The sequence below is a fragment of the Mytilus californianus genome, unplaced genomic scaffold, assembly GCF_021869535.1.
Source record: "Mytilus californianus isolate M0D057914Y unplaced genomic scaffold, xbMytCali1.0.p SCAF_6, whole genome shotgun sequence".
Classification (NCBI taxonomy): Eukaryota; Metazoa; Mollusca; class Bivalvia; order Mytilida; family Mytilidae; genus Mytilus; species Mytilus californianus.
In genome coordinates, this window is record NW_026262712.1 from 99939351 (window position 1) to 99956127 (window position 16777).

The 16777-nt window shown below is 31.5% G+C and overlaps 1 long non-coding RNA gene across 1 annotated transcript; it reads right to left on the reverse strand.

Moving 5' to 3' along the window:
- Positions 1 to 14232: 14232 nt before the first annotated feature.
- Positions 14233 to 15913, reverse strand: LOC127704249 (uncharacterized). Its single transcript, XR_007983202.1, has 2 exons — positions 15591 to 15913; positions 14233 to 14331 (listed from the first exon to the last, which is right to left on the reverse strand). It is a non-coding gene; the product is annotated as an uncharacterized LOC127704249 (long non-coding RNA).
- Positions 15914 to 16777: the final 864 nt, after the last annotated feature.

The following is a 16777-nucleotide window of genomic DNA, read 5'->3' on the forward strand; positions in this document are numbered from 1 at the left end:
AAAAACAAAAGATAGAAAAAGACAAAGACAAAAGATGAGATAAAGACTAAAGACGAGAGAAAGGCAGAGGACAGAAACAGAATACAGATGAAGGGAATAATGGTATTTTAAGTAGCTGTAGAGAGTTATTTTAATTAATTTATTTTCTTTAGGTATTGATAGACAATATTGTCAAACACAGACTTTTTTTCTTGAAATTCCAATAGGGAACACATATTACATTAACAAATTAATGAAACCAGATTTTATTCCTTTATTTGATGCGCAAATATCCAGGAGTGGGTTTCACAAAGAAGACTAAGATTGATCGCAAGGATACTGAATTAATTGTTCATGACTTACAATCTATCTTAGACTTAAGATTTTTTGTGAAACTGACTCCAGATGATTTCGGTTTCTTGTTAAATGCACATATGAATGTACTTCTAGATTAAAAATCTACCAATTTGAGTAGATTAGCTCGATTGTTCTGCTGTCGAGTCTATGAAACCTTGAGCTCTTCAAGAATTTTTTTAGTTCAATATCTGTAAGCTTTCCTAATAAACGATTAGAGAGTGATTTCTTAATTTCAATTGCACTTCCATTTTTTCTTCTTTTTTTCTGATATATGCTCTAATTTGATCTGAGCTTACAACAGGCAAATCTTGAACATTGGTAAAATCTCTTTCATTTAAAAACACGGATGCAATTTATTTCATTAATGATTCAATATTTTTTTAGGGTACGGTAAATAAAATTCTGGAATCCTAAGAAAGTCTGTAAGTTCTATCTTATTAAGGGGAAATATTTCCCCAGTAATTGGATTGGATCCCTTCAAGTTGAAATTCTTTATTGTCAGCACAATAAAGTTTATCTCTTTCGAATTTCATTATGGTCATCAGGATAGAAAGTCCATTAAATGTCTTCATTTTAGGAACTGTTATGTCAGTCCATACAAGTTTTTGGTTTGCATCTGCCTAATGCTTACAGGTGGCGTTCAAATTAGTAAAATTGACAACAGAAGTGAAGACCTCTTCAGTATTAAAACATTGATAGTAGTTCAAGACAGATGCTGAAGTGTCAAAATTTCTAACTTTGCTCTCACGTTCCCTAAATTCACGAATGTTTCTTCGAGTTTCTGTCTTTCTCCTAGTGTCAAAATTTTTGTCAACATGTCTGCGGCTTCTAACCCCTCAAAGTCACCTTCATCATCACTGTCCCCTATTATATTTCTCCATTGCCAATCTAATTCATTTCTGTCAGCTTGATTAATATTTATCAAGTCAAATTGGTCGACATCATCAATAATTTTGTCTGCTGATAGTTCGTTTTCACTATGGCTATCCACCATTTTGTGTACATTTTTCCAACATTTTTTCATTGCTAATAATAGACCAATATTTACTTATTTTTTACTATAAAAGTACCAAAAAAATCAAAGAAACTCAAATAAATGTGTATGACAATAGTATGTTTCTTTAGAAGATGTTTCCCAATGACTGACCAATGGAAATCTTGGATTAAAAAAGTAGCATGCACAGCCCGGTATAGGTGGCTATAGTGATTACAGAAGTAAAATGGATTTTCCAGTAAACAGGTTCATAGTGCTGAAAGAAATGAATACTTTAATGTGAAGATTTTTTTTTAATAAACATCACCATTTTTTCAGACAACCAATTTTTCAGAATACTGACATTGTCATGTTTGCAATATTTATCGTTGGTTATTAAACACCTAATCTTCAGATTGTATGATACAGTTCGTGGAAAAATAATTTTGTTGTAAGATTTCATGTTGAAAAAGACTAAGTCATCATCAGTTTATGTTTAAATTTGCATTTGAAATTTCAGAAATTTAAAGGAACAAAGCGAATACAGTCGAGTCCATACAATTCTTTTCCAACCCATTATGGACAAAAATATAGCATCTTGCCAAATATAAACATGTGCTTTGGGACTCTAATTCTATGACTTCTGTCAAGTCACACAGTGGGCAGGAAAATGAAATTTCAATTACCAGACGAAAGCATTCAATATGCAATCTTTCAATAATTTTTTTGCTCATATAAAATGACAATTGCAATCATATTTATTTTTCATCTTTTTAATTATATTAACAAGAATAGCAAATAATTTAATAATATTCTGCATCAGTAAGTTGTGCTTAAATAATATTATTTAACAATTCAATTTTACTTGTCTACATCTAACATTCAAAATACTGTTAACCCTGCCAAATTGTTACTGTCCCTGTCCCATGTTAAAAACCTAATCATTGGTTCTCTTTGTTAAAAAACATTTTGTCATGTAGGGAATTTTCTTCTAATGAATCTATTCATAACTTTGACCTATTGGTATAATTTGATCTATTTGTATAATCTTCCATCAGTGAATAATATGAACAGTATAAGAACAGTGTGTTTTCTAGAAAAAAGAGAAATTCCCTAAATGATTTGATCAATTTCTCTTTTACACCTTTCATTGTTAAATTCGTGATACAAATCAAAACATGTTCATTTTAATTTCAGTAAATATAACTATAAAAGGACAACATCCTGGATTTCTGCAAGGAAATGCTTTATTCAGTTCTACATGATTCGTCACTTACGGTGGCATCTTCAGACAATTTAATAATAGGAAACAAGTGAAGAAGTACATAAAATGCGGTTCATATAGGGTTACAAAAAGGTTAACAAGACGTAACGTCACAATAATTGGTTTGACAACGTTAAAATGAAAGTAAAAGTTAGTAATGAATTGTCAGTATCTTTTTCAAAATGGACAACACCTTTGGACATTCCGTATCATTTCAACTGGCTTCACTCTGAATGAGGTATTAATTTCAGTAAGATTGTTTATTTTTTGCCAGTCTTCTTTTATGACAAAATAATTAAAAATATAAATACGTTAATTGTAAGAGCTGATGATGTAAAATTAACAATCACAATAGTTATTGGTGTTCAGATTGGTATGAGTACTGTAAAGTTACACATGTATTCTCAACAATTCAGTCGACAAATATACCTCAAAACATGGAGTGTTTTTTAAATGTTTTGGATTTTTTTCTCCATATTATGGAAACTAGTTTTGTTCTGGTATTGCAAGTTCAAATATACAAAGATGATTGTTGAGAATATGAGTGTAAACATGTTATACCCTCGAACTACTGTTATGCCAGTTTCGACAGTATATAATATTGTCTTACAACATACCTGTCAACAGACCTGATTTTTGTGGGTGTAGCACAGGAATTGAACTACTTGCCTACAATATTTCTTTGAGCCCCTTCATCATTAAATCACCTGGGATTTTAGAAACTTAATGGTTTTCCCCTTTGACATAAGTTCCACACTTTCATTGTCTTAAATTCAGACACTTCCTTTGAAGTACTGCCAAGGTCAACAATTTTCTTGGACAAGAAATTTAATCTTCCGACATCTGTGAAATAGTAATTTTGTAATACCTCTGGTGAAATAATAACAATCCACAATTTGTCTTGTCAGTTGTTGCTAATATGGGTGTCAAACTTCAAAGGTGACCAGTCAAGTGTCAGAATATTGCCAGTATCAGAAATATATAATCCTTTGCAAAAATACATTGATAAACAATTTCTAACTTTCAACAATGCCACTGGCTTTTCATTTTTAAAATGCGGTTCATATAGGGTTACAAAAAGGTTAACAAGACGTAACGTCACAATAATTGGTTTGACAACGTTAAAATGAAAGTGAAAGTAAAAGTTAGTAATGAATTGTCAGTATCTTTTTCAAAATGGACAACACCTTTGGACATTCCGTATCATTTCAACTGGCTTCACTCTGAATGAGGTATTAATTTCAGTAAGATTGTTTATTTTTTGCCAGTCTTCTTTTATGACAAAATAATTATAAATATAAATACGTTAATTGTAAGAGCTGATGATGTAAAACTAACAATCACAATAGTTATTGGTGTTCAGATTGGTATGAGTACTGTAAAGTTACACATGTATTCTCAACAATTCAGTCGACAAATATACCTCAAAACATGGAGTGTTTTTTTAAATGTTTTGGATTTTTCTCTCCATATTATGGAAACTAGTTTTGTTCTGGTATTGCAAGTTCAAATATACAAAGAGGATTGTTGAGAATATGAGTGTAAACATGTTATACCCTCGATCTACTGTTATGCCAGTTTCGACAGTATAAAATATTGTCTTACAACATACCTGTCAACAGACCTGATTTTTGTGGGTGTAACACAGGAATTGAACTACTTGCCTACAATATTTCTTTGAGCCCCTTCATCATTAAATCACCTGGGATTTTAGAAACTTAATGGTTTTCCCCTATGACATAAGTTCCACACTTTCATTGTCTTAAATTCAGACACTTCCTTTGAAGTACTGCCAAGGTCATCAATTTTCTTGGACAAGAAATTTAATCTTCCGACATCTGTGAAATAGTAATTTTGTAATACCTCTGGTGAAATAATAACAATCCACAATTTGTCTTGTCAGTTGTTGCTAATATGGGTGTCAAACTTCAAAGGTGACCAGTCAAGTGTCAGAATATTGCCAGTATCAGAAATATATAATCCTTTGCAAAAATACATTGATAAACAATTTCTAACTTTCAACAATGCCACTGGCTTTTCATTTTTAACAGAATTATAGCAAATTTTTAAAGAAAATTCTTCTTTTAATAGAAAAAATATAATGGACGACAGGCTATTTGATATTTTTTACTGTGGGTATGGAGTTGTAATTTGAGATATTACCAGAAGAAATGTTTATTATATTAGATGCCTTTAAATACAAGTGCAGTAAGCTCCTTTGACCCACCTGCAGAATTTGTATAGAGTTTGTTTATGAAATGAAATTAAATTACACCAATTTACCTCTTTCTGAATAATTTATTGCAATATACATATAAAATCCCTTCTAAAAAAAATAGTCGGATATAAGTATATAACATGTGCATGTAGTGCAGATGTACTCCATTTCTCTAATTTACACAAATTTTAGAATTGAACCATGACCTAAAAATTAACAGAATTGCAGAACACTTAAACATGTTAAATTTATATAAACAAAATCTTTTCCCAAACAAAAACCTGATTGTCTTTCTTTTGAAAACTCTACAATTATTTCATTATTGTTTTGTGTTTTCAAATGAACTCTTGAATATGCTATGCTTCAGAAATACATTCTATGTGTCCAGAGGGTCATTACAAGTCCTGTATTTAAAATATTGATGTTTACAAAATTTAAAAAAAAAAAAAAAAAGGAAAGAAAAATTAATGAAATTTCATTTAAATATTAAAATCTATACTATCAGAGGATTGCTTGGATTTGAAGTAGCATTTAATGATTCACAGATACAGCCATATTGTCAACTTGTAAACAGAGATAAATTTTGTGGGAAATGTACTTGACAAGTAATGTTAACTCTTATGATATTGTAAAATATAAAATAACCATAATTAATGGCAAAATCAAACTATATAACAAAGTTTATAGGAAATATTAGATGTCACTGAACGGTTAAATCCGTTAATCCTTTTCAAGTAGGTTTTTTCTTTAATGATTTATATATGAGTCCAGCGTACATATCTGAAATATAATAACAAATTGTTTCGACTTTATAATGTACTGTATGAACAGAATTAAAATTTTAATTTTATACTTACAACAGCATTAAATATCTTATGGATATGGTCCTGAAATGCAGATGAGAATTTCCCATCAAAGTTTTCATCAAGTTCTTTTATCATTATCATGAGTTTGTCAAGCGGTTTTGTATACTGGACAGTTCCAGCCTTTTCATTCCCAAGCAACGCCATGGTATAAACTTCCGACCGAGAAAGGTCCTGGTATACAATTACTTTCCTAAATAAATGATAGAATCCAATTGATACCATGACTGCAATTTCATTTCATTTTATAACTTATGATGCAAATATAGTATGAAATTTAATCCTCAAAAGGAGTCATATTCTTAATATCCAGGTCTAGCATTTTGTTAGAACACTCACCACTGTTTTCCTAACTAATTTTAAAAATCAGTTGTGGAAATAATTTTGAGCTGGTGGGATGGGTGGAGGGGGCAATACTATTTTATTTGCCTGTAACCTTGAGGATGTTTTTGCCCTCTCCACCACAACCCCTACCCCGTACTTTTGAGTTTATTGCTGCACACTCAAATTTATTTTATCAGTATGTGGAGAGAACTATTCATATATATAAAGATTGATAAAAAAAAGTATTCCCCCACCTCATGTGTTTAGACGATCCTGTTATGTATGTAAGGGTTCCTTAAACTTCTTTTCACTGGGACGCTGTACATACCAGCTGTCTCTAATGTTTATCTTATTCTGTCTGATCATCATCAATTCTTTCTGGCTGGGTTGCTGTCCTACGGATCTCACATTAATTTAAAGAATTCTGGTCACGACACTAAATTAAACCATGTAACGTAATGTTTTAGTAACACAAAGGTTCAAATAATACTTATATTAAAAATGCAGGAAAATAAAATCCTTGCACAAATCTGTTGACAGCAAATATAATGAAGAATTTGATTTCTATCCTAATTTAATGACAATCTCTATTCCCAGCATAGGTGTTTACGTGTTAGGGACTAAACGGCACTTGGGTTACAAAAAATGCATCTCATGCAACAAGTGGCAAAGTCTAATTTTACGAACCACAAAGCCTGATAGATATCGTTTTCCGTTTAGGTCAAGTAAAAAATTTGTATAAGAGTTGTCTGAAGTATTGATGACTGACTGAGGGAAAAACTGGCATATAAAAAAAATCACAAGTGCTTAGACTGTTGTGCCATATCTACGTTAAATACATCTATGAAAAAAAATATTTGGATACTTCACTTTGAATGAAACATCTATTTTCCTATTTATACATGTATTCTCACATTCTAATTTGGACTTAAAGTTATTGTTATTTGACTGCCATCCTCCATATAAAAAGTATTTGCACTTTATATTCAACATATTAGAGTACCAGTGTACCCATCTTATTGTTTTGTGTTTTCAACTGAACAGTTGAATATACGGAAAGAAAAATTATGTTGATAAAAATCAAAGTATTAAAATCAATACTAACAGAGGATTGCTTGTTCATAGAAACAGCAATATTGTCAACTTGTAAACAGAGATAAATTTTGTGGGAAATGTACTTGACAAGTAATGTTACAGAGCTCCAGATAAGCTGCGTATTTGCGTGATCACGCAATACAAATAATTAAAAACTCAATGCAATTGCCCATTGCAGGGTTCAAAAACCCAATTCATTCAAAGGAAAACCCAATTATATGCCAAAACCATGAGTTCTTAACGCTTTTATTCGCTATCGTTTGCGTTATTTACCCTTATCTGATTACAGTCGTCGCGTAAATCTATTTTTATAATATTTATAATTGGAAATGTCCTTTCGTTCTAAAAATAGAGCCCTGCATCAAGTAGCTGAAATGGGTCCCTGTTGGAATTTTCTGTTGCTCAAAAGGTACACGTGTTTATGAAAACATTTCGATCCTCTCGGCGTTTATCCAATTAGCGTTTGTCTTGTTGTCATATTTTTTTCGAATTGCTCGGGATTTATCATAACATACAATGAATTAAAACGAAAGTAAATATCCGATAAAAATATTGAATAGAAGCATGTTTTCAGCTTCTTTTTGATACTTTAGGGAAAGTTATTATGATGATAACAAGACCCTTTTGTGTACCTTAACGAGAACATTGCTAGAACTATAAACACGGGGTTTTGTCAATAACAAAATCAGTTGGAAAAGTGAAAGGCCAAATCAATTATGACATGATATATGTAGTTGGAAAGCATCAAAACTAAAAGTTCTAATCAGCTGGGACAACTTAACCCAGATTTATGTAAATTAAATTAAACAAAAACATTCAAGTATAATTTTAGTTTATATATTATTTTTTTCATTTTAGTTGATGAGTGAATACACATATCCGTTTTTTACGTCAATGCATCTTGACACTTTTTTTGTTTTGGTCTTATTGTTCTGTATGCTTATGATAGTTGTCTTATTGGCAAGTGCAGTTTAACATTGTCATTTATTTATTTGATGTTGCAGAATTATTTGTAAATTTAACACTGTAAATTTAAGTTGAATGTGGTCTCCGTCATTAAACCTATAAACCTGGTCAAGGTTTTGGGGTATATCTTAAATCTGGGAACTACTTATTATTTTTATTAAAAAGTAGATCTAGCAAATAGGTGAAAGGACTGGCAAAACTTTCTTACAGCACCTAAATTTCACATATATTACATAAAAATCTAAACACTTAGCCACGCCTACCCCAACTAAACTGTAGGGTGATCATATGGGATCTAGAAAGGTAATTAGTAACTGTCCAACTAGTGACACCAGTTGCAGTTTATATAAGTTGTGAGAAAATACAAAACTGGCAGAACGTTTAAAATCGGACACAAATTAAACGTACAATTGCTCGTCAGTGAATAAACCAAATAAAACAGCTAGCATATATACAAAGAAAGAAAACATTTAAGATGGAAAAACATCTGCATGGGGTTGATATAATGTGATTATAACATGCCTAAACATTCAATATTGTGTTGATGAAAAAACCCAATACATGAAGGAGCTTGGTGGTGAAAAACCCAATTTGATATTTGCTTGAGGGGTGAATTGGAATTGATAATGCAATTTAAAAACTTTATCACTCAATTACATAAAAAAATGGTGGGTAAAAACCCCAATTTGTGAATTCTTATCTGGAGCTCTGATGTTAACTGTTATTTTATTGTAAAATATGAAATAACCATAATTAATGGCAATTTCAAACTATATTACAAAGTTTATGGGAAATACTAGATGTCACTGGAAGGTTAAATCCGTTAATCCTTTTCAAGTAGGGTTTTTTCTTAAATGATTAATATATGATATTAAACTATCCGAAACTCATAATGAATTAATAACTGTTGAAATATGTATATACACACGCTATTGGATTCAGTCTATTCTTTTCTATACATGATATTTATAAGCTTGAAGTAGCCCTAGCCTAACTGCCTTTTCATGTCTTTTAAACCGAATACGAAAAAAAACCTTACAACTTCAAATGAATAAAATGTGAACATAAATAATAAAAAATACCGTTGATTCTAATGTAGATATCTCTAGTAACTGTTGTGCACGTTTCTCTTAGGGATCATTAAATCTCCTACTACCGGTAGTACTGTTCAAGTCCAATATGGGAAATGAGGAATTAACAAAAGAGTAAAACAAAATTGAATGAACAATAAAATTTGTGACACAATTACATATTTTGGGTTAAAAAGTGTGAACTATACACAATCAAATACACTAGCTTATGTTTATCTTATTCTGCTGGATCATCAATTCTTTCTGGATCGATTGCTATCCTCCATCTTAGGGAACTCACATGTAATTAAAGAATCCTAGTCGTCACGGCACCAAATTAAATCATGCAGTGAAAAGGTTTAGTAACACAAAAGTTCAAATAATACTTTTATTAAAATTGCATGAAAATAATATTCTGGTTACATGTTGAACATAGGCACTGCATTGCACTTGGGTTACAAAAAAATGCATCCCACACAACAAGTTGCACAGTCTTATTTCAAAAACCACAAAGCCTGATGGATAATGCTTTTGGTTTTGGTCTGACATGTAAAAAAAATTGTAAAAGAGTTGTCTGAAGTGTTGATGACAGATGGATGGAAATACTGGCGTATAAAAAAAATCACCAGTGCATAGACTGTTGTGCCATATCAATTTCTGCATCAAATACATCTTTGAAAAAAATATATTTGGATACTTCACTTTGAATGAAACATCTATTTTCCTATTTATACATGTATTTTCACATTCTAATTTGGACTTAAAGTTATTGTTATTTGACTGTCATCCTCCATATAAAAAGAATTTAAACCCATTTACATATATAACTAAGAATGACGATAATAATGCAAGATCTAAAGGGAATTAACCAACGAGATCACAGTTTCTAGGAGGCAGAAAGTTAATTAGATTTAGAACAAATTGGCATAGTTGCTATTTCTAAATATTGTTTACACATGTCAAAAGATTTTTTACAATGAAAGTGATCTTTTACACAATAAACAATGTCATGAATTTTTTTTAACCTTACACAGTTTATATAACTAGATGCATTGATAGATATTTTCTTTTTACCTTTGATCTTTTCCATCTGGACCTTGTCCAGTTTATGTCCATGTTTGTTCTTTCCAGAAATGGAAATTTTGCATCTTACTTTGTTTTCTGGAAGAAAGTTTTTTACTAGCTCTCTAGCCATGGCAGGTGCCCGTTTCAATTTAGGTATTAGAGACCATTGGCGCTGTTGTAATGTCTCTTTTATAACATGGTTGGTGCTAATGGCCATTTGTCCTAAAATAGTTAAAAAAAAAAAATAGTATTAATCATTTAGACATGAGAATCAATTTTATGATTAAAAGCAATTCATTTTTTGGTTTAAGGTGACCATAATCCACTGGTGCTCTGTAATGCTCATGCTAATAGACAAATTATTTCTACTTTTGTATCAAATTTATTGTAATACTTACAGTATATTGTGTTGAAGGTGACCTTTGTTTTAATTTGCTAGGCGTCGTCTTTATAGTTATTGTTTTGGTCTGTGAGGTTTGTGAGGTCTACCCCTTAGGCCCCTTAGGTACAGGTGACCATAATCCACTGGTGCTCTGTAATAGAACAAACCATTTAATTTTTACATTGACTTGTTTTTCATTAAAACATGAACAGGTATGATATCAAACTATTAAAATTAATTGTTATACTAACACTCTGATTTTAAAAAGTGGACATTTCAGCCTAGATGGCAACAGAAGTTGTCAGATCAGGCTTATTGGGTGTATATGGTTAAGGTGACTATATCTTAGCTCCACATATTAGGAAACAAAAGTACTTTCATGTTGTGATAATCAGATTAGTAGCTATGTAGAATGTACAGCTTCAGTCCAGGATTTTTACTAACATCATTTCTCTTGTTTGGTTTGTTAATCAGACAATCAATCATTATAAATGTCTTTATTCTTTTCAAGTGTTGACCTGTGGATCTACAATTTGAACATGCATGGAGAAGGTTGCATGTTGTTCTGTAGCAACCCCTTACATTATTAAAATTGTTACACACTTCTTTACCATAGAAAAATACTCAATTACAATCATGCTAATTAAGCTGGTTTGCCATGATTGGTCTGACAGACCTTTTGTAACCTAAGTTACTATTAATACCCTGGTTATCTGAACACTGTAATGCACATAATTCTGTTGAATGATCAACTTGATTACATATAAAATGGCAGGTATTATCCCCACTGACTAAAGATAAAATGTCACAGTCTCTCTTGCTCCAATCTACTTTAATGTGCTTCTCTCTAAGAAATGTAGCTGCTTTTTGTTGAAAATAATTTGTGATAGTCATAAAACTTCTCCCCATATAATTTGTGAATTTTGAAGATTAAATCCTCTTTGTACTGGTCAGCTCTCCAAGTTGTTCAGTATATAACACATACCTGATGCGCTTGTATTTACCATAAGCCTGGATTAAATTCTGTATATTCAGGGGCCTATTGAAACAGGTCAGGCTTGCTAGGCTGATTTACTTTAATTTCATCAGCAGTGATACTGTGTGCTTTAGGGCTTTTGTAATAGAATATTAACAATGTAGTGAGATAAATGTCCTTACCCTCAATAATATTTTTTTGAATATTGGGCGACACAATATCAACGTTGGTGAATGAATCTGATCGCACTCCATTTCTTGATGAATCCATTCACTAGTATAATGAGAAAATGAAAAGGCACTTATAGACATGACTTTGGCTGAAGTTATGATGCGAGGCAGTTCTTTGAGTTATACCAGGAACTGGGATGAGCAGGATATCAAAGTGTTTCGTTGTTCGTATCAATTGGCTAGATTGTAGGTCTTGGTGTAGGAATCTGTAATTGGTCTGATGTGGGAAACGGATGGTTGCATGCTTGCCATACACTGTGTAAATGTATTAACCATTGTTGATGTAAACAAAGCGGCCATATTGTTTACATTGGAGTCCGCACGTATGTCGTTTCTGGTCTCAGTATCCATGCATGTTGATGGGGCAGAACTACTTTCTTCTGTGGGCAGTTCTTGGAGAAACTCTTCCGGTTGCCTAATATGGTCATCCGCTGCGACGGTTGCACCTTATGGAATTTCATCAGTGCATAGGCGCTCTTTGTTGTATAGATAGAGATGTTTTAGTAATGTTTTTGACCAGCTTTTTGGGATGTTGATTATTTCTTTTGTGGTATTAAAAAAGACTTATTTTTATATAAAGCTGTGCTTGAACTTTTACAAATTTACCATAGACATTTATCTCTGGACAATGACATTCCTTTATTCTGCTGCCTGTTTATATCAATAATTTTTTGGATGACAAGCTTTTGTAAATACTGCTTCAATTACAGAGCAGTCATTGGTAAAAAAAAACATGATTATATTACACATGTAGTCTCAACAATAATTACTCATTTTTAACTGATTTCTGATTTTATAAGTAATATGATACAGCAGTATATATTGTTGAAAATAAGAAGTATTTTTTAAATTGTTGAGAATATGAGTGTAAGCATATTATACTTTCCAATATCTGTTTCAAGATAATTTGGAGAGTGTAAATGTCTTGTTTCAATATTTGATGAGAACATATATGGGTAAAGCCATAAAGGTGGTCTGGAAAGTGTGACATTAGGATATAAAATTGAAGTTTTTGATATCTCTATCAATTCACATTATTTTGTTAGCAACCATCTGTATCTTACTACCTCTTTTTATTTGAAACCCATGGTCTTGCTATGTTTTTGTAAAATTGACCTTCCTTGTATATTTTGTGTAAGTTATATTGACAATAGTGCAATTTTTTGTTTTAAATAGTTTCTTATGGGATTAATGAAATGTATCAATACTTAGCTGCACATAATATCTTTCAACATCATTATATCATAGACCAATTCACAGAGATATCCCTGATGTTCTGAAATGTCAGTGCTCTGAGCTAGATCAGTGTTATAGATGTCCAAAATAAAGTTTTCTTCTAGTAACTTGTGTAAAACGCTTTTTGAACAGCAATTATATTTGTAAACATAATTATTATATTTCAAATGAAATATTTTATGTAGTTGTTGTAAACCCAGATCTTCGTTGACATAATTAAATCCAAATTCAATGTATGTTATTTTGACAATAACCCTTTTTGATAGTTTTTCTGCCTTAATTTTAAAACAGGCCACTCAAAAAACAGGGGGTTAACACTAGCTGATTTTTTAAGTAGGGGAAAACTTATCCAATACAGCTTAATCTTCTAAATGAAGAAGACGACTATTAAATCTTGTATACCATATCTTACATGTAGGATATATTGACGAATAATGTTTAAATTTAACCTTTTTCAAAATCATTTTTTTTAAAGATTTTTTTTCTACTATTGTCTAGGTAACTGATGGTTATTTTTCATTTTACCAAAATATGATTGAATGCTTATATTGCTCACAACACTACCGTCTTTTGGTTGTTATATTGACACAATGTCAAGTAACTTACTGAAAAAAACAGGAAATCTGGGGTAACATCTGAACACAAAGAGTTTGATCCATTATGTTTATTTTGATACAAACTTAATTCTTGAATGCATGCAGGGGTTCATGTTCATTATTGTTCAGCTAATAATGAAGTCACAAGCTCGTAACCAAAACTATCTGAGATCTATCAGATCAAAGTGACAACTATAGAATGCAAGAAAAATAAAGGTGCACTAATTCACAAATCCAAAAGTGAGAGGAGAAATCAAGATAAATAACAAGAAAAGAACAAACCTTAAATAACAACTCAAACCCAATAAAACTATCCGGTGCACTGCAAGAGTTAGCTTAGCCTGATGGTAAACAGACACTTAATGAGTTGCTCACAGTATTTTGGGGAACATATTGTTTACTGTTGGTATTAAGGAGTATTGTTAATTAGGCTCACTTGAACTGACTTTGTACTTTGGTCAAAGGTTGCTCATTTAATATGTACAGTTATGATACTCTTGGCTATGTCAGATGGTGACTTTATTGATCAACTGTTTTCTACAATTTTTTTTCAAGAGCTTATTAAATCAACACTTTTGAAAGTAAAGTATAAAACACATTAATGTATGACAATACTAATAAGTAAACCACTTCAAAAATCAAACCATAAATCATTTATTTAAACAAATTAAAAACATTTTAAAGTTCATTCTGCTGTCTATTCCACTGTTCATACTCAGATGATTTATCTCAAAGATCTGAAAAGCAATAAATAAAGTTAAAATAGTTTTATACATGATTTTAAATTGAAATGAATGAAAATGTGAGTCAAGGCTCCATGTTGAAGGCCATAACGTGACCTTATAGGCTATAATTGTTTTTTTTTACTTCTTTAGGTCTTAGGTGGAGAGTTGTTTCTTTGGCAATAATACCACATCTTCTTATGTTTATGATGTTGTATGTTATCCATGTTGAAAACAGCATTGGAAATAAGTACCACTTCACATTGATTTGCATTGTGTCTACATTCATGTTTTTATTGTCAAATTCAAGGGTATGGGGAGTTTGAGTGCTTAAAAACAAACTTGTTGCACCGTCTCAAGACAGAAACTTGCATGTTATAGTCTTGTAACAATTTTCTGTTTTCTTGCTTATTGTTGGGTCTATGTGAGTCAAAGGCTGAATGGTGCTGCTTTTTGTCACATTTTATCTAAAAGCTTTAAATATGAATTGGATATTAGACATTTTTATATTTAGGGCCAGGACCAAACAAAAAAAAATAATAGTATTGGCTTTTAACATATTTCATATAGGTTATATTGACCCTAAAATTAATGTGTCAACTTAAAAAACTCCTTTGGACCATGTTTATATTGACTTGAATCCTTTAGTCGTCAACTTATGCTCTATTTCAAAGAAGCAGGAAATATGCTTACAATTTCACTGAAAGGCTTATTTTTTTTATTGTACAAGAGATTTGTAGGCTAAAAGCCAAAGTCAACATATTTCAGTAGTAATAGTAGCTTTAGAACTACTGTGGGAGTATGTGTTATATTGACCCTAACATTAAGGTGTCAACTAACTATCTTAATGACCATGGTTATATTGACTATGCATATAATTGTCAACTAACACCCTGTGAAAAAGCACTGAAAATTACTTCAACCTTTTTAAATGTATATTAACTTTCCCCCTTTATTATCTGTAAGTTGAAATAGAAGTTAAATGAAAAGAATGGTGCAGTATATCTCTACAAAGATCATTTACATCCTAGGTGTTATATTGACTGGGTTGACAAAATGGTCAAGTAACGGTCATATCGATGTTACCGTAAAAAGTGAACGAACGGTTTGACTTGGGTGTTTGAATGCGTTATTTTCGTTAGTTCTTATCATTCTAAGCATATCATTTTGTCAAAAATTATATAAAACAGTGTCAATTTGACAGAATGGTTTGGTCGTTATACTTTGTTTGACGCCCTGGTCGTTATTAGTTTGACATTTTGCTCAAAACTTACCATCGAGTTCTTCTTCCATTTTCATCCATGAATGATAGTGATGCTTACATTTAGTTTCGTATATATAGCAATTTTGAAATGAAACAAAGTATTTTTTCTCCCTGGATAAACTCTTTCCGTTAATAATAAGGAATAAACATTTACGTACGTTTAACGTTATTTTGACATTACAAACTTGCCATTCTATGCTTCTAAAACGGAATACAAAACCAAAACTAGAACTATTTGAAACATCCGAGATACGACGGCGCATTAATATGACAGGAACCAATCAAATGTTCCGCAGATGACGATATCGCGGAAAACCCCGTGCGTTATTTTTACCATTGTAGTCTATTGTCAATATAACATTACTAACCCTGTCGAAATAATCGTTTCTTTGATTAATGTTACTGCATTTCACGCAAAACTTTGACGGATTTATAGTGCAAGAACACTTTTGTAACGATTTAACTTATTTTCCATTTTTCTTTTGCCCATAAAAACAACCAGGTATATTTTTTGTTAGAAGGGGGTTTCCATGTCACGCTTGGGACACAGGAACGTACAGATCTACGTTTGACACACTTCAATAACAAGACACATTGAGTTAGCGGATATTTGATATTTATCAAATCTTCTGCTTCATCATGTCACTGATGCACAATAACAAGTTGTAATCAAATAACATATATTAAATATTTTAAAATTGGGATTTAAGCTTCAGATGGTTATTTGACCAATTTGAAGCACCTTTTTGGCTTTACCCATATTTGAAAGAGACAATATGTCTGTCGAAAGGTACTGAGATCTCAAAGTTCAATTCCTGAAGCTCCTCTTTTGGTCATATAATTTGCAAGCCTTTCCTGGACACCATTTATCTCAACATAATTGTTTTGTATCATTTCCCATATAGCTGCAATATCTATTCTCAACCGTTTATCCTCTACCAATTTGGTTGATTTAAGTGAATCAGTAACACTTTAGTTGTCAATAAAAGCTGTAATTGGTATAATTCGTTCCCCAACTCCACAAATGTCTTCAATGATTTTTTCAAAATTATTAAGCTGTTTCCAATCCATCTTGTAAACTTAAATCTTCTGCTGCTATAGTAGACTGAACTACCTTTTTATTCTTGTTGAAATGACAACATGGAATCAGTGGAAGCAGGCTGGGCCTCTGTTAAGTTCAGTAATCTCTCTGAATAC